The sequence below is a fragment of the Littorina saxatilis genome, linkage group LG10 (genome assembly GCF_037325665.1).
Source record: "Littorina saxatilis isolate snail1 linkage group LG10, US_GU_Lsax_2.0, whole genome shotgun sequence".
Classification (NCBI taxonomy): Eukaryota; Metazoa; Mollusca; class Gastropoda; order Littorinimorpha; family Littorinidae; genus Littorina; species Littorina saxatilis.
In genome coordinates, this window is record NC_090254.1 from 37,135,560 (window position 1) to 37,157,196 (window position 21,637).

The 21,637-nt window shown below is 42.2% G+C and overlaps 1 long non-coding RNA gene across 3 annotated transcripts in view; it reads left to right on the forward strand.

Annotated features, from left to right (window-relative positions):
* The window catches only part of LOC138978730 (uncharacterized), a 27,107-nt gene extending 13,237 nt beyond the window's left edge, over positions 1-13,870 (forward strand). For all 3 annotated transcript variants that reach the window (XR_011459779.1, XR_011459778.1, XR_011459777.1), the window contains 3 exons: positions 84-188; positions 3,541-3,624; positions 11,817-13,870. This is a non-coding gene — a long non-coding RNA (uncharacterized lncRNA). The remainder of the gene's footprint in view (positions 1-83; positions 189-3,540; positions 3,625-11,816) is intronic.
* Positions 13,871-21,637: the final 7,767 nt, after the last annotated feature.

Below are 21,637 nucleotides of genomic sequence, written 5' to 3' on the forward strand. Positions count from 1 at the left end.
TGAAACATTCTCAAATTAAATCACATGATACCCATACTCTAAATATTTGTTTTTTGTTTTGTGTCTTGTTTTGTTTGTTTCAGTACAGCAATAATCGAAACACAAGCGTGCAATGTCGAGTATGTCTATGGGAGATTTAACCAGTCGTGCATCTGACACTGTTAACTCCGTTCTGGGCTCGCGCAAAGGTATTGATTGGACACGGAAAGGTTGTTTGTGTGTCAGAGAGAGCGAGAGAGAGAGAGAGAGCTAGAGACAGAGAGTGAGACAGAGAGAGAGAGAGAGAGAGAGATAGAGAGAGAGCGAGAGAGAGAGAGAGAGCTAGAGACAGAGTGAGACAGAGAGAGAGAGAGAGAGAGAGAGAGAGAGAGAGAGAGAGAGAGTGAGAGCGACAGAGAGAGGGAAGGAGAGAGAAAGAGAGAGGGGGTGATAGAGAGACAGAGATCGAGAGAGAGAGAGGGGGAGGAGGAGAGAGAAAGAGGGAGAGGCAGAATGACAAACAGAGAGACAGACAGAGAGAGACCGACAGAAAAAGGGAGGGGAGAGAGATAGGGAGGGAAGGAAAGGACCGAGAGAGAGAGAGAGAGAGAGAGAGAGAGAGAGAGAGAGAGAGAGAGAGAGAGAGAGAGAGAGAGAGAGAGAGAGAGCTCCATGCATTTTTGAGAAATGGCCAGCTTTATTGTTAATCGGAAAACCACAAAGGAAAAAAACCCACGAAAAACATTGTTATCTAGAACAAGAAGGGCAAAGCCCACACGACTCACATGCTGAACAGACCTTGATCTTTCTTTCAGAATAATTTTACAATAAAACTGAGAAAAACAATATTTATTCAGTAAAGAAAATAATTACAGAAAACTAATGCCAAAAGGTTCTCCATCCTAAAATGCTAATCGCTGGTCATTAGGGGATCGAGTCGAACAAGGAACGTCAGTTCTCCGACTTCTCTCTAGTCTGGCGCCTGTTTTCTCTTTTTTGACAAATATCAGTTTAACGTTTAAGTCTACAGATATCTCAAACCCTTCTGCATTCAGCGCGATACCGGTATCGTCACTTTTAGTGCACATTCAGTAATTGCATCCAAGTTATGGTGCATACTGTGTCAAAAGGTTCTCCATCCTAAAATGCTAATCGCTGGTCATTAGGGGATCGAGTCGAACAAGGAACGTCAGTTCTCCGACTTCTCTCTAGTCTGGCGCCTGTTTTCTCTTTTTTTGACAAATATCAGTTTAACGTTTAAGTCTACATATATCTCAAAACAAACCCTTCTGCATTCAGCGCGATACCGGTATCGTCACTTTTAGTGGTTCACTACCTTATTTTGGTCAAATTTCATAAGGGTCAAAGTGACCTTGACCTTGATCATATGTGACCAAATGTGTCTCATGATGAAAGCATAACATGTGCCCCACATAATATTTTAAGTTTGAAACAGTTATCTTCCATAGTTCAGGGTCAAGGTCACTTCAAAATATGTATACAATCCAACTTTGAAGAGCTCCTGTGACCTTGACCTTGAAGCAAGGTAAACCAAACTGGTATCAAAAGATGGGGCTTACTTTGCTCTATATATCATATATAGGTGAGGTATTCAATCTAAAAAACTTCAGAGAAAATGGGAAAAATGTGAAAAATAGCTGTTTTTTAGACAACATTTATGGCCCCTGCAACCTTGACCTTGAAGCAAGGTCAAGATGCTATGTATGTTTTTTGGGGCCTTGTCATCATACACCATCTTGCCAAATTTGGTACTGATAGACTGAATAATGTCCAAGAAATATCCAACGTTAAAGTTTTCCGGACGGGTGAGTACATGTGAGTCAAAAACTAGGGCACTATAAACAAACTGCATATCTGAATCACAACATTCCCACATGTAACATGTCGCGTAAGGCGAAATTTCTACATTTAGTCAAGCTGTGGAACTCACAGAATGAAACTGAACGCACTGCATTTTTTCACAATGACCGTAGTCCGCCGCAGTTTAGCGCGGTGGTGGTTTCGCTGTGCTGCATAGCACGCTTTTCTGTACCTCTCTTCGTTTTAACTTTCTGAGCGTGTTTTTAATCCAAACATATCATATCTATATGCTTTTGGAATCAGGAACCGACAAGGAATAAGATAAAATTGTTTTTAAATCGATTTCAGAAATTTAATTTTGATCATAATTTTTATATTTTTAATTTTCAGAGCTTGCTTTTAAACCGAATATAACATATTTATATGTTTTTGGAATCAGGAAATGATAAAGAATAAGATGAACGTAATTTGGATCGTTTTATATAACAAAACATTATTACAATTTTCAGATTTGTAATGACCAAAGTCATTAATTAATTTTTAAGCCACCAAACTAAAATTCAATACCGAAGTCCGGCCTTCGTCGAAGATTGCTTAACAAAAATGTCAATCAATTTGATTGAAAAATGAGGGTGTGACAGTGCCGCCTCAACTTTCACAAAAAGCCGGATATGACGTCATCAAAGACATTTATCGAAAAAATGAAAAAAAATGTCTGGGGATATCATACCCAGGAACTCTCATGGAAAATTTCAAAAAGATCGGTCAGGGCGGGGATGTAGCTCAGTCGGTAGCGCGCTGGATTTGTATCCAGTTGGCCGCTGTCAGCGTGAGTTCGTCCCCACGTTCGGCGAGAGATTTATTTCTCAGAGTCAACTTTGTGTGCAGACTCTCCTCGGTGTCCGAACACCCCCGTGTGGACACGCAAGCGCAGCACAAGACCAAGTGCGCACGAAAAAGATCCTGTAATCCATGTCAGAGTTCGGTGGGTTATAGAAACACGAAAATACCCAGTATGCTTCCTCCGAAAACGGCGTATGGCTGCCTAAATGGCGGGGTAAAAACGGTCATACACGTAAAAGCCGTGGGAGTTTCAGCCCATGAACGAACAAACAAATAAAGATCAGTCCAGTAGTTTACTCTGAATCGCTCTACACACACACACACACACACACACACACACACACACACACACACACACACACACACACACACACACACACACACACACACACCACGACCCTCGTCTCGATTCCTCCTATATGTTAAAACATTTAGTCAAAACTTGACTAAATGTAAAAAGAGCTTGCACACATGTACTATTTTCACAACTTGACAGGTGGTGGTGGTGGCGGCGGTTAAGGTTTTGTTGTCGTCGTTGGAGTAGTACTAGCAGAAACAGTTGTTTTTGTTGTTGTTGTTGTTGTTGATGATGACGATGACGATGATGATGAAGATGATGATGACGATGATGTGTGTGTGTGTGTGTGTGTGTGTATGTGTATGTGTGTGTGTGTGTGTGTGTGTGTGTGTGTCTTTATGTCTGTCTTCGTCTGTGTGTGTGTGAGTGTGTGTGTGTGTGTGTGTGTGTGTGTGTGTGTGTGTGTGTGTGTGTGTGTGTGTGTGTGTGTGTGTGTATCTGTATGGGAGTGCCTGTGTGTGTGTCTCTGTATGATTCTGTGTCCCTGTGTGTCTCTGCGTTGGTCTGTCTGTTCACGATCGCATGTACGTATGTTGCAGATATTGTTCAGGACGCGAAAGATTGGTTTCGCCTTCAGGTTAAACATGGAAAAGCCACTCTTGATAGAATCCAAAACGTGTGTGGTAAGTATATCCACAAAAACATTATGAAACAGACTCAGTGCATTTGAAAATAGTAACACTATGATCTATCGGTATGCTATGTCTGTTACGTACGAATAACCTAGTTCAAGGTCAGTTTGACCGACTCTCACGAGACTGGAATGAATATGAGACAAGCATTGATTCATATTTATTATTGTCATCATTTTCACAAGTTTTCATTCACAAGCACCTGGGAAATAAATCTCATGTTCCCCAGGCAACAAATCCCCGGTTACCATAGTTGCAGGAAGCAGGTTATACATGGATAATCAAAAGCAAACCCAATAGAAACGCTCGGGGATTCTTCGGCTCTTTTGATTGGTGTTTCCCCAGACCTAAACAGACGACACGACACTGCTTTGCAAAGTTCCAAAAACAAACTGGCAAACTGGCAAAAGTAAACAAAAAACAAAACTACTTCATGAAAGGTCATACATTCATCAAAAACAAATGAAACCTAGTGATATGTTTTGTCTTCTTACAGAGTCATGGAGTGCGTGTATCTGTGTTTCGATACACAGACGTTCGGAGAAAGACGAACGTCAAGTTCAAGTAAACCGACACCTGACACACACATTTTGACCCGTGCACAAGACGTTGTATCGATAAACGAAGCACAAATAAGAAACAGTAATAAAAGCAAAGAAAATATAGCAACAAGATATGCAAACATCTAACAAAGCCGAGCCACCAGAATGACAGGTCTAATGAAAAACAAAGAGGTACCGAGTCGGAAACAAGATCGCGATTCTTTCCTTCGCTGCACGACGCAAATCTTCTGTGACCTTTGACCAAACGTAGCTTCCACATTCGATCACTCAGCTTAATATTTACAACAGAAAGCCGAGGGGGTGGAATACCGAGATGAACCTACAGAACTGTGCATCCTCAAACCTGACATATTCATCCCAACATTTAATGAACTCAAAAACACAGAAAGTTGCTTTCACACGCCATCTTTGATTGCCAGTGGTTATCAAACCGGGACTCGTGTGGTTATCAGCACGGAACCCGTGTTTCAAAGCATGGCTCCCTGGGTTGCAATTGATTGTGCACTTATTTTCTTACTACCAAAATGATGACAAAAACGATGTTTGGTGGTTTGTTGACAGACCAGCTTTTTTGTCGGTCCTCGGGGGGCATATCGACTTTTGTTTCATATTTATTGACCGCGGCCTTCGGCCTTGGTCAATAAATATGAAACAAAAGACGATATGCTCCCCCTCGGACCGACACAAAAGCTGGTCTGTCAACAACCCATCAAACATCTTATATTGTTATCATGACGTTGACTTAGAGGATGTCCTCTTTCAATCTACCAATTCAAAGTTCAAAGCGAAAGCCGACTCATTACACGCGCATATACAGAAAGTGACCTGTCTAACTAATTGTGAATAAAATATCGCCAGTGACAGCCCTGCATTCGAGTTTAATGCCATACCAAATGCTTACACCTTTATGGACACAGTCACATTCAAAATGTGTGATAAGAAACACACAAACCTGAGGGAAAACCCCCGGATAATTTGCATGCTTGCCCTGTTAGGTCAACTTTTGTGTCCTTTGTATGTTTAGACTGTAAAATATTTAGAGAAACTAACCCAACACATACTGCATACGACGTAGCAAGTGGCATTCACGTATCTAGTACTCAATGATATAGTTTTAAACGTGGTGTGCTCCTGTGTAAGCATGTTGTTGTATTATTAGGTGTGTGTTTGTGAATAACATGATGTTGAAACAAAAACAAAATGTATCGATTGGAGATTGGATTTCCCTTCTTTGAGTCATGTGACGTCAGAGGCCGACAAAACTTTATAATTTGGCTTTTCAGGTTGACCGAAACTTCAAAGGAACTACTTACTTCATATTTGGGACACGCGGATTAACCCACAGATCAAAACACACGTCTGCCAAACTGTAAAAATGAAGCGATTTGCAGATCTATCTCGGGAAGAAATTGAAAACAAAAGACGACTTTTAACTCCGACCACAACGCAAAAGGCTACAACATCAGCTGCCAAAGTGTTTCGGGATTATCTTGCTGAAAAAGGAAAGCCGGTCAGTTTTGAACAGTATGAAAAAAAGGAATTGGATGCCGCTCTGTCGTCGTTCTACATTGAAGCGAGAACAAAAACAGGCGAGATATACAAAAAAACAAGTCTGGACGCAGTTCGGTACGGCATCAACCGTCACCTGAAAAGTTCTCCACAGAACAAGGACTTCGACATCCTCACAGACCCTAGCTTTGCCTCTTCTAATGAGATGTTCAAAGTCGCCATGAGGGAGATCAAAGCACAGGGAAAAGCTGCCATCAACCACCACCCTCCTATGTCCGACATTGACCGCAACAAGCTGTACAACAGTATCTACCTCAGTCAGGCAACACCAAACGGGCTGTACAATAAGGTACAGTTTGACATAAGATATTACTTTTGCAGGCGGGGTGCCGAAAATATGCACACAATGACAAAGGACACATTCGAAGTCAAATTGGACGCAAACACCGGCAGGCAATACCTGTACAAAAAAGACGAACTCACCAAGAACCACCGGGATGACAGCGAAGGATACACTGGATTCATGCCAGCAACAGGAACACACGACTGTCCAGTGTCTACTTTTCTCAAGTACATCGAGAAACTGCATCCAGAAAGCGAAAGGCTTTGGTGTTATCCGCGTGATTCCTTTCACGATGAAGACACAACGTGGTACACATGTAAACCGGTTGGAAAGCACGGTCTTCAACAGTTCTTGCCCAAGCTGAGCAAGCAGTGCGGTCTTTCGCAAATATACACGAATCATTCGATTCGTGCAACAAGTGCTACTGTCCTCCACCGAGCTAGCCACGCTCCTGCTGCCATCCAGTCGGTAACAGGTCACAAATCACTGTCATCCCTTGCCATCTACCAACACACATCAGCTCAACAAAAGATGGACATGGGGGACACCCTCCATCAGCACATTCACACCGGTGACACTGTGACGGTTCCCCTACGCTTTGTGTCCGGTGCCCTGACCCTTTGTGTTCGGTTCCCACTCGGTTCCCACACGCCAAAATTCGCGGACAAAACATCCATTTATGGTAGTATTAGGCAATGTTGCTCTCTGAGAATGGTCTTGTTAGATCTGTGAGTGTTTACACTACATGCCTAGGTGCTGTTGGATTGAAGGTTTTTGATATTTTAGCCGTTATTAGGTAGAATGCCTTCCACTTTACTGCAAAACTGCATAATTCGTAGCATCGGCAAGAAATATCCTACCAAAAAATGCCTGCTTGGAACTGTCGTTGGTCCAGCAAAAAGTTCAACATGTCTGTAGCAGACAGCCCAAGTTTCAAGATTGTAGGGCCATCCAAACAGCCGTAATAATAAAAACAACAAAAGTAGTCAGTGAAATTGGCTGTGTTCGGTCCCCACACACTTTTGTGACGTAGGCGTGACGGTTCCCATAATTCATTGTGTCGGTCCCCACTTTCTGTGTCGGACCCCACTTTCGACCTAATTTCTCTGTGACGGACCCCACAACCAGCCTATTTTGTGTCGGTCCCCACACCTTCTTGGATTTATGACTTGCCGGTTACTTGTATCATTGTATTCATTGAATCTAATTGTCTCGGAGTTATTTTTCAGCAAAAACCGGCAAGGCAGCACCTTTTGTGATACCAAGTAAGTCAGATGGCATCAGTATGTGTGTGTGTGTGTGTGTGTGTGTGTGTGTGTGTGTGTGTGTGTATGTGTGAGAGAGAGAGAGAGAGAGAGAGAGAGAGAGTGAGAGAGAGAGAGAGAGAGAGAGTGAGAGAGAGAGAGAGAGAGATTGACACCTTTCCAGATCACTCCGGTTATGCGACACTACCGCGAGCGTCACTACCGCGTGTCACACTACGGCGAGTACGACACTACCGCGTGTAACACTACCGCGTGTCACACTACCACGAGTACGACACTACCGCGAGTATAACACTGCCGCGTGTCACACTACCGCGCGTACCACAACCGCGAGTACCATAACCGTAGAGAGAACGCATGCAAACTTACTTCTTGTGAGTTTGTGTTCTAACGGCTTTGATTGGAAGCAACCCATTCTATATGTATTCTGATAGTGTGTTCTGATCGTTTTGAGTTCTTGGTTAGCATGACAAACATTGAATTAGTGTTCAGAGAACAGACCAGGCCTTTTTGACTCACATGCGAAGCAAAAGTGAGTCTATGTACTCACCCGAGTCGTCCGTCCGTCCGTCCGTCCGTCCGGACGTCCGGACGTCCGTCCGTCCGTCCGGAAAACTTTAACGTTGGATATTTCTTGGACACTATTCAGTCTATCAGTACCAAATTTGGCAAGATGGTGTATGATGACAAGGCCCCAAAAAACATACATAGCATCTTGACCTTGCTTCAAGGTCAAGGTCGCAGGGGCCATAAATGTTGCCTAAAAAACAGCTATTTTTCATATTTTTCCCATTTTCTCTGAAGTTTTTGAGATTCAATACCTCACCTATATATGATATATAGGGCAAAGTAAGCCCCATCTTTTGATACCAGTTTGGTTTACCTTGCTTCAAGGTCAAGGTCACAGGAGCTCTTCAAAGTTGGATTGTATACATATTTTGAAGTGACCTTGACCCTGAACTATGGAAGATAACTGTTTCAAACTTAAAAATTATGTGGGGCACATGTTATGCTTTCATCATGAGACACATTCGGTCACATATGATCAAGGTCAAGGTCACTTTGACCCTTATGAAATGTGACCAAAATAAGGTAGTGAACCACTAAAAGTGACCATATCTCATGGTAGAAAGAGCCAATAAGCACCATTGTACTTCCTATGTCTTGAATTAACAGCTTTGTGTTGCATGACCTTGGATGACCTTGACCTTGGGTCAAGGTCACATGTATTTTGGTAGGAAAAATGTGTAAAGCATGTGAGTCGTATGGGCTTTGCCCTTCTTGTTGTTTTATATTTCAAGGAAACATTTCAACCTTTGCCTTCAGCCATGGAAGTCATAAAATGACACGCGGTAATGTTATACTCGCGGTAGTGTGACACGCGGTAGTGTTATACTCGCGGTAGTGTCGTACTCGCGGTAGTGTCGTACTCGCGGTAAGTTCTGTTTCCGTACCCGCGACAGCGGCAGCGACAAAAGAAAACGCGCGCAAACGCGTGACGTGTTTCCGTACTTGCGTTTTAAACATGCGGTAAAATCTGTAAACTCCCGCGTTGCCGCGCGACAACGCAAAAAAAATCGCTCCAGGACCCTTTCAAAAAAATCGCGTCGCTTGCCGCTTGTCGCGCCGCTAACGCGTCGCGCGTGTGGAAACACTCCTGGTCATTTTCTATGTGCTTGATTTTCGTCGCACCGCTGGAAAAACGCTATCGCGGGTACGGAAACACAACTTTAGTGTGAGACGCGGTAGTGGTACTCGCGGTAGTGACGCTCGCGGTAGTGACCAGCACCCGATCACTCCACATAAACGCTGGTTCTGGTTGCATTGTGCCGCTGACATACAGCTAATAGGATTTTTACACCCCCTATGGGTGTGTATAGGTTTCACTCGATGTGTTTGTGTTCGCAAGTAGATCTCAAGAATGAACGGACCGATCGTCACCAAACTTGGTGAACAGGTTCTATACATTCCTGAGACGGTCCTTACAAAAATTGGGACCAGTCAAACACACGGTTAGGGAGTTATTGGTGGATTAAAATTATACAAGGCCTGGTATAGACGGACACCCCCGTTGGTCAAAGGGAAATAACCATTCTCACTGCCACCAACTGAGAAGGTTATTTCCCTTTGACGGGGGTGTAGTTCCTATCGGAGGAATTTCTTGTTTTAATCCTTTTGTGGTATTGCTGATGATGCTGAACATGTATTTTACTAGTTTACCAATATGTATCTTTGACCCTGATAGCCTACGAAAACGGAGCAATCATGGCCCAACATTGGCCCAATGCTGAATTTATTGGCGCGGTGTTGAGCCTTAGTCGGGCCGTTGTCGTAGGCTGTCAGGGTTTATGTAGCCTTGTTCCATTGTATTCTGACTGTCATAAAGTAATTAATTTTAAGAGAAAGCAGTCATGAACACAAGGAGCTGGGAAAAGTTGCCTCTTACAACAAGCGTGGATAAAGACACATACTTGACACAGGCAAGTACTCTTTTTTTTTTTCCAATCACCACTAGAAGTCCCTGGGCAGCATTTTGCTCTGAAAACTGAATCTCACATACGACAGGTGGATCTTTTATTTTAAAAATGTGCCAAATTGCATATCTCCAAGGCCTTAAGACTAAGAGTAGATATTGGGAAGGCCAGTTCAAGAAGGTGTGGGTGGATCAACACATAATTTGCTGGTATACTGGGAACCGTCCCAGAGATAAATAATGTTATATATTATTTGTGGCATAAACTAATAAAGTTAGTCTCTCTCTCTCTCTCTCTCTCTCTCTCTCTCTCTCTCTCTCTCTCTCTCTCTCTCTCTCTCTCTCTCTCTCACACACACATACACACACATACTGATGTCATCTGACTTACTTGGTATCACAAAAGGTGCTGCCTTGCCGGTTTTTGCTGAAAAATAACTCCGAGACAATTAGATTCAATGAATACAATGATACAAGTAACCGGCAAGTCATAAATCCAAGAAGGTGTGGGGACCGACACAAAATAGGCTGGTTGTGGGGTCCGTCACAGAGAAATTAGGTCGAAAGTGGGGTCCGACACAGAAAGTGGGGACCGACACAATGAATTATGGGAACCGTCACGCCTACGTCACAAAAGTGTGTGGGGACCGAACACAGCCAATTTCACTGACTACTTTTGTTGTTTTTATTATTACGGCTGTTTGGATGGCCCTACAATCTTGAAACTTGGGCTGTCTGCTACAGACATGTTGAACTTTTTGCTGGACCAACGACAGTTCCAAGCAGGCATTTTTTGGTAGGATATTTCTTGCCGATGCTACGAATTATGCAGTTTTGCAGTAAAGTGGAAGGCATTCTACCTAATAACGGCTAAAATATCAAAAACCTTCAATCCAACAGCACCTAGGCATGTAGTGTAAACACTCACAGATCTAACAAGACCATTCTCAGAGAGCAACATTGCCTAATACTACCATAAATGGATGTTTTGTCCGCGAATTTTGGCGTGTGGGAACCGAGTGGGAACCGAACACAAAGGGTCAGGGCACCGGACACAAAGCGTAGGGGAACCGTCACAGTGTCACCGGTGTGACATTGCAGGCAACACACAACTCCAAGTTTTGCCGCGACCAAATTCAAACCTCTCACACAGCTCTGTCGCACACACAGCCACCGGCCGAGTCGATATGCCCGGGGCAAGTAGTTTTGACATGTCCTTTGAAGATATGAATTTTTTCCTGAGTCCAGAAAATGAACCTGACATGCCACCATCCACGACAATGCAAGTTCTGCCTACTTTCCACAACTGTACCATAAACAACTTGAACATCACAATAACAAAATAAGACCAAATGTGTTGATTGTCTCTGCTGTTAACCCCACAAGCTAGCTCAATGAACTCGTCCAGTCTTGATCGCGAGACAGGGTGACGACAAGTGTGTACAACAGTTACTGACACTGGCGTGCAAAGAGATGTAGCAATTTAATTGATGGTTTTTTTATGTTCATGAATTTTCCGTTCCTTTGATTATGTTTTGAACAAAATGTTGCGATAATCAAATATTCTAATGTTAATTGAAGGAGTTAAATAAACTTTTGAAGTTGCACTATTTTGGTGGCGCATTGAAGTGTATGTGTTTGGTGTAAACAGGTGTTTTTGGTGTGTGTGTGTGTGTGTGTGTGTTTGATTGCATGTGTGTGTGCTCGTTCAATCGTCAAAACAACAACAAAGTCAGTAGACTACCTGAAAGGAATTCGATCGATACATAAATGTTATTTGCGTGTTTGACCAAAATATGACATTTTACACAGATCTCGACAGTCATTGTTCACCTCGACCGCTAGCGCGGTCTCGGAGAACAATGACTGTCTCGATCTGTGTAAAATGTCATATTTTGGTCAAACACGCAAATAACGTATATTATATTACTCAATGTAACACGTTGCATATAAACCTACATAGAATATTTTCGGATCCTAGTGTTATTTCATTCTGCATGGCATACACAAAATGTACATTTCTGTTTCAGGCAAAACTCAAAGGAAAGTGGCCAGCCTCAGTCGGACCCAGCAACTCACGATACTGGTTCTCGCTTTGCTCCTACTGCTATTTCTGTTCTTGGACCTCCGACAGGACAGCGGAGTCTTCCACGGTGTTGTCTTTCCGTGTCTTCGCCCTATCACTCTGGTCGTGTATCACCTCTTCCGTTGGATTTTCTATGTCCTCTACCAGGCCTGCTACTGGCTCGCGTATCTGCTGTATTCCGTCATAGCATTAGTCGTTCGGGGGTTCTACAAAGCTGTGGTCTTTGTAGTCAAAGATTTGCTGAATGTGGTCCATACGATTTGTAGCGGGGTCGTCGGTTCAATCGGGAAGGTTCTTGGTTACATGTGGTCCAACGCTGTTGGTCTGTTAAAAGCTCTTTTGTTCGGAGGAGTCGTTGTTTGCGTTGTGGTCTTGGCTAACCCAGCTTTTCGGGAGAGGTTTTTGGTCTGGGTAGGTCCGTTGGTGGATCGGTTTCAAGAACTCGCAGGGGGGCAGACTCGGCCCAAGAAGCAGAAGGATAGCAAGAGAAAATAATGTTAATGCTGGGATGTCGTTTGACGCCAGGAGTCGACAGAACTCCGATGCGAACTTCATTTGAATTGCCAACACTTTTGATCTGCCTATTTTTATTTTTATTTTATTAAAAAAAAATTAGTTGTTGTTGGTGATTTGTGTTGTTGTTTTTGTTTTTGTTTTGCGGTGGAGGGAAGGCAACGTTAAGGACTAAACTTCGAAAAATTGCCGAAACTTTTGAGGCCCTTTGTGGAAATTTGCTGCCAGCGATAAATACATTCTTGCAATATTCCTGAAATGTATTACCAAGAAGAGCAAAATGGGGTTTACCGCTGTAGACTAGAACTGATTTGCATGTCGCTGACGATTTATTGGCGTGTTGCCAAGTTCCATGTAACTTGACCCGGATGCAACATTATGTTCAGAAGATTCTTTTGGAAGAAATGAAACATACAATGAGCGGCATTGCTGGAACATACACAGACTTGTAGATGAACATGATAAAAGGGAGGAAGTCTTGAAATGATGTTACATTTACACAAATTACAGACATTACAGGGCGGGGATGTAGCTCAGTCAGTAGCGCGCTGGATTTGTATCCAGTTGGCCGCTGTCAGCGTGAGTTAGTCCCCACGTTCGGCGAGAGATTTATTTCTCAGAGTCAACTTTGTGTGCAGACTCTCCTCGGTGTCCGAACACCCCCGTGTGTACACGCAAGCACAAGACCAAGTGCGCACGAAAAAGATCCTGTAATCCATGTCAGAGTTCGGTGGGTTATAGAAACACGAAAATACTCAGCATGCTTCCTCCGAAAGCGGCGTATGGCTGCCTAAATGGCGGGGTAAAAACGGTCATACACGTAAAAGCCGTGGGAGTTTCAGCCCATGAACGAACAAACAAACAGACAAACAGACATTGCTGGAACATACACAGACTTGTTGATGAACATAATACGGCAACTACTTCGACAGAACTTTAGTACGTTTACCGCGTGACCAGTTCATACCGTGGCCTACCTGATAAGAAGCACGTTGGGTTCACACCATCGTTGCACGGTTACCATAATGAAAACAAAGCAAACACAATTGACTTTTTTTGTTATTGAAACGTACTATCTGACAGATTTAAAACTTCTGATTCTTTCTCCCAAAACAACGGTTAACGGACCCGACAAATTCATATTACATTTGTTGACTAAAACTTTGATTTCGAACTCGTGTTTTGAACATTGTGCTTATTGTTTACATGTTCTCTAGTCATATGTGGACGAAGACGTGTTACAATCAGTAACACACAAAAAATAAAAAATAAAAATAAAATTCGGAAAGAAAAGAATGACAAGGAAGGCATTCACGTGTTTTACACATTCATTTCATTACTGGTGGTTTAATTACTAACACTATTACTGGAAAAATTGGTGGGAAAAACGCCAAGCATGATAAACTAAGCGAACATGTTTATACATGTCAATACTGGTATTGTACCAACACTGTCGGTATCCAAAATAAACAAGCGTCAATCATATAGATGTTTTTTCTTTATTTTTGTGTGTGTTCAGAATTGGGATTTTATTTGGATGTACTGCGGACACACACACACACACACACACACACACACACACACACACACACACACACACACACACACACACACACACACACACACACACATTCAACTACCGAGTTACAAAAAACAAATTTAGCATCTTTAGTTTTTATAATAGTTTTTGATCCCAACACCAGGCGAACAAAGGAGAATTCAAATCAATTTAAAAATAATCACTTAATCCATTTACAACAAATGATTCTACATTCACAATTTTGTTTAAATCCATGACAATTTCTATTGCATCATGATAATTATATTGATACAGTGCAGTGTTAAAAAAGCAAAACCGCAACACCTACAACAGAGACAATAATAATAATAATAATAATGCAAACTTTTATAGCGCTATTCTAGAAAAATGTCTACTCTTAGCGCTTTACAATACATACATCGACCAAGCATACTATACACGCACAGGCAAAGAAACCGACCAAACATAACCAACAAACTATACATGCACAGGCAAAGAAAACGACCAAACATACAATACACGCACAGGCAAAGATAACGACCAAACATAAACAAACATACTATGACCAATCATAACCAACATACTATACGCGCGCAGGCAAAGAGAACAATTACAAACAAGAAGGGCAAAGCCCATACGACTCACATGCTTTACACATTTTTCCTACCAAAATACATGTGACCTTGACCCAAGGTCAAGGTCATGCAACACAAAGCTGTTAATTCAAGACATAGGAAGTACAATGGTGCTTATTGGCTCTTTCTACCATGAGATATGGTCACTTTTAGTGGTTCACTACCTTATTTTGGTCACATTTCATAAGGGTCAAAGTGACCTTGACCTTGATCATATGTGACCAAATGTGTCTCATGATGAAAGCATAACATGTGCCCCACATAATTTTTAAGTTTGAAACAGTTATCTTCCATAGTTCAGGGTCAAGGTCACTTCAAAATATGTATACAATCCAACTTTGAAGAGCTCCTGTGACCTTGACCTTGAAGCAAGGTAAACCAAACTGGTATCAAAAGATGGGGCTTACTTTGCCCTATATATCATATATAGGTGAGGTATTGAATATCAAAAACTTCAGAGAAAATGTGAAAAATGTGAAAAATAGCTGTTTTTTAGGCAACATTTATGGCCCCTGCGACCTTGACCTTGAAGCAAGGTCAAGATGCTATGTATGTTTTTTGGGGCCTTGTCATCATACACCATCTTGCCAAATTTGGTACTGATAGACTGAATAGTGTCCAAGAAATATCCAACGTTAAAGTTTTCCGGACGGACGGACGTCCGGACGGACGGACGGACGGACGACTCGGGTGAGTACATAGACTCACTTTTGCTTCGCATGTGAGTCAATAAAACCACACGTATAGGTTAATTACTGAGGCTCATAATCGTAGGGGGAAAAAGGAAACTTTAAAAAAATGGACACCAAGCGATAAATCAAAACCATGCATGTGGAGAATGCGAAATCACAAAGAAGAGATTTTGCATAAATGTATACATACACAAATAGCGCCTATACGAGTATATGCTCTGGAGAAAAAAAGGTATGCATAACATCCATACCAGGGCCGGACTAGGCTAAGAGGGGGTGGGGGTGGGGTTGCCAGTGGTGGTCCAGGGGGATGTTTCCCCTGGCGGGGTCAAGGGGCAGAGCCCCTTGTGGGGGTCAGGGGGCGAAGCCCCCTGAAGCTGATGGGTAGGTCATATTCTGAGATAGGAAAATGGTCGCTCCTTGCATGAAACGGCATAAAATAAACAATAATAAAAAATGTTTTAAATAAGTGAGGTACATGTTAAGGCTAGGGGGGAGGGGGGGAGGGTTTTGCGCAACCCCCATAACCCCCCGGTAGTCCGGCCCTGCATACATCGATTGAATACATTTAATGCATTGCACTATCTGCTCCAGGCGGAATAAACACATACTTCAAACGTACAACTGCGGAAACAAACAACAAGTCGCGTAAGGCAAAATTACAACATTTAGTCAAGCTGTGGAACTCGCAGAATGAAACTGAACGCACTGCATTTTTTGACAATAACCGTAGTCCGCCGCTTGTGCATAACGGAGTGAAACTGACGAGCCTGTTCAGCGCGGTAGTGGTTTCGCTGTGCTGCATAGCATGCTTTTCTGTACCTCTCTTCGTTTTAACTTTCTGAGCGTGTTTTTAATCCAAACATATCATATCTATATGATTTTGGAATCAGGAACCGACAAGGAATAAGATGAAATTGTTTTTAAATCGATTTCGGAAATTTAATTTTGATCATAATTTTAATATTTTGAATTTTCAGAGCTTGTTTTTAATCCAAATATAACATATTTATATGTTTTTGGAATCAGGAAATGATGCAGAATAAGATGAACGTAAATTTGGATCGTTTTATATAAAACAATTATTACAATTTTCAGATTTTTAATGACCAAAGTCATTAATTAATTTTTAAGCCACCAAGCTGAAATGCAATACCGAAGTCCGGCCTTCGTCGAAGTTTGCTTTACAAAAATTTCAATCAATTTGATTGAAAAATGAGGGTGTGACAGTGCCGCCTCAACTTTCACAAAAAGCCGGATATGATGTCATCAAAAGTATTTATTGAAAAAAGGAAAAAAACGTCCGGGGATATCATTCCCAGGAACTCTCATGTCAAATTTCATAAAGATCGGTCCAGTAGTTTGGTCTGAATCGCTCTACACACACACACACACGCACAGACACACACACACACACACACACACACACACACACACACACCACGACCCTCGTCTCGATTCCCCCTCTATGTTAAAACATTTAGTCAAAACTTGACTAAATGTAAAATGAGAGGCCACTTTAGCCCCTTTTCTCTCTAAAATAGAAACAAACATGATACAGAAAACAAATCCCCAGAGATTTTTAAACCATATAGTTTGGTTGAAGGGTGGGGGGGCAGCTAACCATCAGTAGAAACTGATTTGAAAAAACAAAGCAGAAAGAAACATCACTTTAATGGAATTTAGTGGAATTAATTCCGAAGACAGCGGACGTGTTTGATAAAGACGACAATTATACATTCTAAAAAATGCGTGTACCCCTGCCATTTGGTCCTTGATCGATTTTTTCCACGTTTCAACTTCATGATTAGATCATAGGTAGCACATGTATAACGCTTTTTTCTGAGGCACTGACGACAAAACCCAACTAGCCTAATAATGCACGAAATGGGGACGCTATGCATAAACTGGCTCGCGGCACTGTGCTTCCTCTTCGTTTTGTCCACTTTGTGCCATTTTAATTGGCTTGTTTACTAATATTAGGGGTTTGTTTGTGTTGTGTGTGTGACTGTGTGTGTGTGTATGTGTGTGTATGTGTGTGAGCGTGTGTGTGTGTGTGTGTGTGTGTGTGTGTGTGTGTGTATGTGTGTGTGTGCGTGCGTGTATGTTTATGTGTGTGTTTGGGTGTGAGCGTGTGTGTGTGTGTGTGTGTGTGTGTGTGTGTGTGTGTGTGTGTGTGTGTGTGTGTGTGTGTTGTGTGTGTGTGTGTGTGTGTGTATGTGTGTGCTCGTTTTGCTTGCTTTACCGTCCAAGATTGTAAGATAGCGGCGACACTATCAGAAGTCTTATGTTGTGAAACCATCTGAGGTCCCTCTGCTCCTACCGCCCCGAGCCGGCTTAACCCCCCCCCCCCCCCCCCCCGCTTTTTTTGTGAGAAAATGTACATAACTTCGAAGTATCAATGTGCATGAAAAGGCTCTTAAAGGGGGGGGGGGGGGGGTGTCTAACACGTAAGTTTTAATTTCCAACGGTCGGAATGGCGGTGAAAGTGAGATTCCCCAGGGAGTAGGCGAAGGATGAGGTTTCTACGAAGAGGAGAATGGAATAGAACCCTGTTCTAACAAATAGCAAACCATGGACACTCCCCGCGGGTTAGGGGGAAGATTTTACCCGATGCTCCCCAGCATGTCGTAAGAGGCGACTAACGGATTCTGTTTCTCTTTTTACCCTTGTTAAGTGTTTCTTGTATAGAATATCGTCAATTTTTGTAAAGATTTTAGTCAAGCAGTATGTAAGAAATGTTAAGTCCTTTGTACTGGAAACTTGCATTCTCCCAGTAAGGTCATATATTGTACTACGTTGCAAGCCCCTTGTTTGTTTGTTTGTTTGCTTAACGCCCAGCCGACCGCGAAGGGCCATATCAGGGCGGTTTGCAAGCCCCTGGAGCAAATTTTTGATTAGTGCTTTTGTGAACAAGAAACAATTGACAAGTGGCTCTATCCCATTTCCCCCCTTTCACCGTCGCGATATAACCTTCGTGGTTGAAAACGACGTTAAACACCAACAAGTCGCGTAAGGCGAAAATACAATATTTAGTCAAGTAGCTGTCGAACTCACAGAATGAAACTGAACGCAACGCAACGCAGCAAGACCGTATACTCGTAGCATCGTCACTCCACCGCCCGTGGCAAAGGCAGTGCACGTGGAATGGACAAGAAGAGCGGGGTATTCGTTGCGCTGAGAAGGATAGCACGCTTTTCTGTACCTCTCTTCGTTTTAACTTTCTGAGCGTGTTTTTAATCCAAACATATCATATCTATATATTTTTGGAATCAGGAACCGACAAGGAATAAGATGAAAGTGTTTTTAAATTGATTTCGGGGAAAAAAATTTGATAATAATTTTTATATATTTAATTTTCAGAGCTTGTTTTTAATCCGAATATAACATATTTATATGTTTTTGGAATCGGCAAGTGATGGAGAATAAGATAAACGTAAATTTGGATCGTTTTATAAATTTTTATTTTTTTTTACAATTTTCAGATTTTTAATGACCAAAGTCATTAATTAATTTTTAAGCCACCAAGCTGAAATGCAATACCGAACCCCGGGCTTCGTCGAAGAGTACTTGACGAAAATTTCAACCAATTTGGTTGAAAAATGAGGGCGTGACAGTGCCGCCTCAACTTTCACGAAAAGCCGGATATGACGTCATCAAAGACATTTATCAAAAAAATGAAAAAAACGTTCGGGGATTTCATACCCAGGAACTCTCATGTCAAATTTCATAAAGATCGGTCCAGTAGTTTAGTCTGAATCGCTCTACACACACACACACACACAGACAGACGCACATACACCATACCCTCGTTTCGATTCCCCCTCGATGTTAAAATATTTAGTCAAAACTTGACTAAATATAAACAAGTCGCGTAAGGCGAAAATACAATATTTAGTCAAGTAGCTGTCGAACTCACAGAATGAAACTGAACGCAATGCAACGCAGCAAGACCGTATACTCGTAGTCCACCGCTCACGGCATAGGCAGTGAAATTGACAAGAAGAGCGGGGTAGTAGTTGCGCTAAGAAGGATAGCACGCTTTTCTGTACCTCTCTTTGTTTTAACTTTCTGAGCGTGTTTTTAATCCAAACATATCATATCTATATGTTTTTGGAATGAGGAACCGACAAGGAATAAGATGAAAGTGTTTTTAAATTGATTTGGACAATTTAATTTTGATAATAATTTTTATATATTTAATTTTCAGAGCTTGTTTTTAATCCGAATATAACATATCTATATGTTTTTGGAATCAGCAAATGATGGAGAATAAGATAAACGTAAATTTGGATCGTTTTATAAATTTTTATTTTTTTTTACAATTTTCAGATTTTTAATGACCAAAGTCATTAATTAATTTTTAAGCCACCAAGCTGAAATGCAATACCGAACCCCGGGCTTCGTCGAAGATTACTTGACCAAAATTTCAACCAATTTGGTTGAAAAATGAGGGCGTGACAGTGCCGCCTCAACTTTCACGAAAAGCCGGATATGACGTCATCAAAGACATTTATCAAAAAAATGAAAAAAACGTTCGGGGATTTCATACCCAGGAACTCTCATGTCAAATTTCATAAAGATCGGTCCAGTAGTTTAGTCTGAATCGCTCTACACACACACACACACAGACAGACGCACATACACCATACCCTCGTTTCGATTCCCCCTCGATGTTAAAATATTTAGTCAAAACTTGACTAAATATAAAAAAGAAAGAAAGAAAGAAACCATGGACACGCTAATTTCTGATCTTTACCTGTTTCCCTTCCTTTTTGTTCTCCTCCAACATAATCGCAGTCGCAGCTACCGCAGTTGTCCCTTTCTCTCTCATAAATTTGGCTTCGTCATGTGATCGGAGAAACAACCCCAAGTGATCGGAGAAACAACCCCACGTGATCGGAAAAACAACCACACGTGATCGGAGAAACAACTCGTTCACGTGATCGGAGAAACAACCCCACGTGATCGGAGAAACAACCCCACGTGATCGGAGGAACAACTTCACGTACGTGATCAAGGAAACAACCCCACGTGATCGGAGAAACAACCCACCGTGATCGGATAAACAACTTCACGTGATCGGAGAAACAACCTCTCGTGATCGGAGAAACAACCTCTCGTGATCGGAGAAACAACCCCACGTGATCGGAGAAACAACCCCACGTGATCGGAGAAACAATCCCACGTGATCGGAGAAACAACCCCACGTGATCGCAGAAACAACTTCACGTGATCGGAGAAACAACCCCACGTGATCGCAAAAACAACTTCACGTGATCGCCGAAACAACGTCATGTGATCAGAGAAACGTCGTCACGTGATCGCCGGTCTCGGTCGTCGGAGAATGCGTTAGAGAGAGAAGGGGAGCAGACTGAAGCCCTTTCTCTGTCCTTATTTCACTGTATGTCTTAGCTCCCCCCCCCCCCCCTACCCCCTCCACAATTTACGTTGTTTTTGCCTGAGCGGATAAGGATTATTAAAGGTGCTGTACTTGTCTTACCCACTGCCTCAACATGTCTATGACACCCGACAGCACTGCAAGGAAAATAACTGCAACACCGATATAGGCGGAAACCACAATCAGTGATGTCAGGATAAGCCATATGTCAAGGAATGTTGATGTTTGCCGACTTAGTTTGCTTTTCCGTGCACGGGGTTTCTGCATTTGCACACTCATTCATACATTTTTACTCACACAGTCGTACACACTCGAACAGATGCATTACGGGATGGTGACAACACGCACTCGGCACACAAAGAATGAAAATTTGTGACCCTCCACCACGGAATGAGTCGCATGTCACCTTTTCATGATGTTCATATTTTTACATTTTCTTAAAGAGTTTTTTTTATTCTCTATCCAGTAGTGAAGACCGTTTTAGAAAAGAGTGAACACTTTTCGAGTTACAAGCCTGTGACTATGGTGACCCTCACTCTGTTACTAGACACCCCCCGGACTTATATTATGCCTAGCGCAGAACCGCGTGAGGTGACATGCGACTCATTTCGTGGTGGAGGGTCACATTTCAAACAAGTCACTATATTACTGAACTTTGTTTTTTAAATTTGTTCATCTTACCACAGTCACTTCGTTGTTTAGAAGTCACTATTAACTCAAAACATCAATCATATATCAAACCAAATTACATCACAAAATACCTCCTTGCCATACCGAAGCAGAACACAGTCCACCACTATACACAGTACACTTGCATCAGAATCCTTCGAAAGTTCACAACGCAGTCCTCGAAGCTACACAGTCCGAGTGAAGCACATTTTAGTGTTCTCCGACACAAGATAACGTCCGCTTCCATGGTTTCTTCTTCCCCACCTGCAGCACTGAGTTGTGTATACATCTCTGTGAGCTGCAGGCATTAAAGGC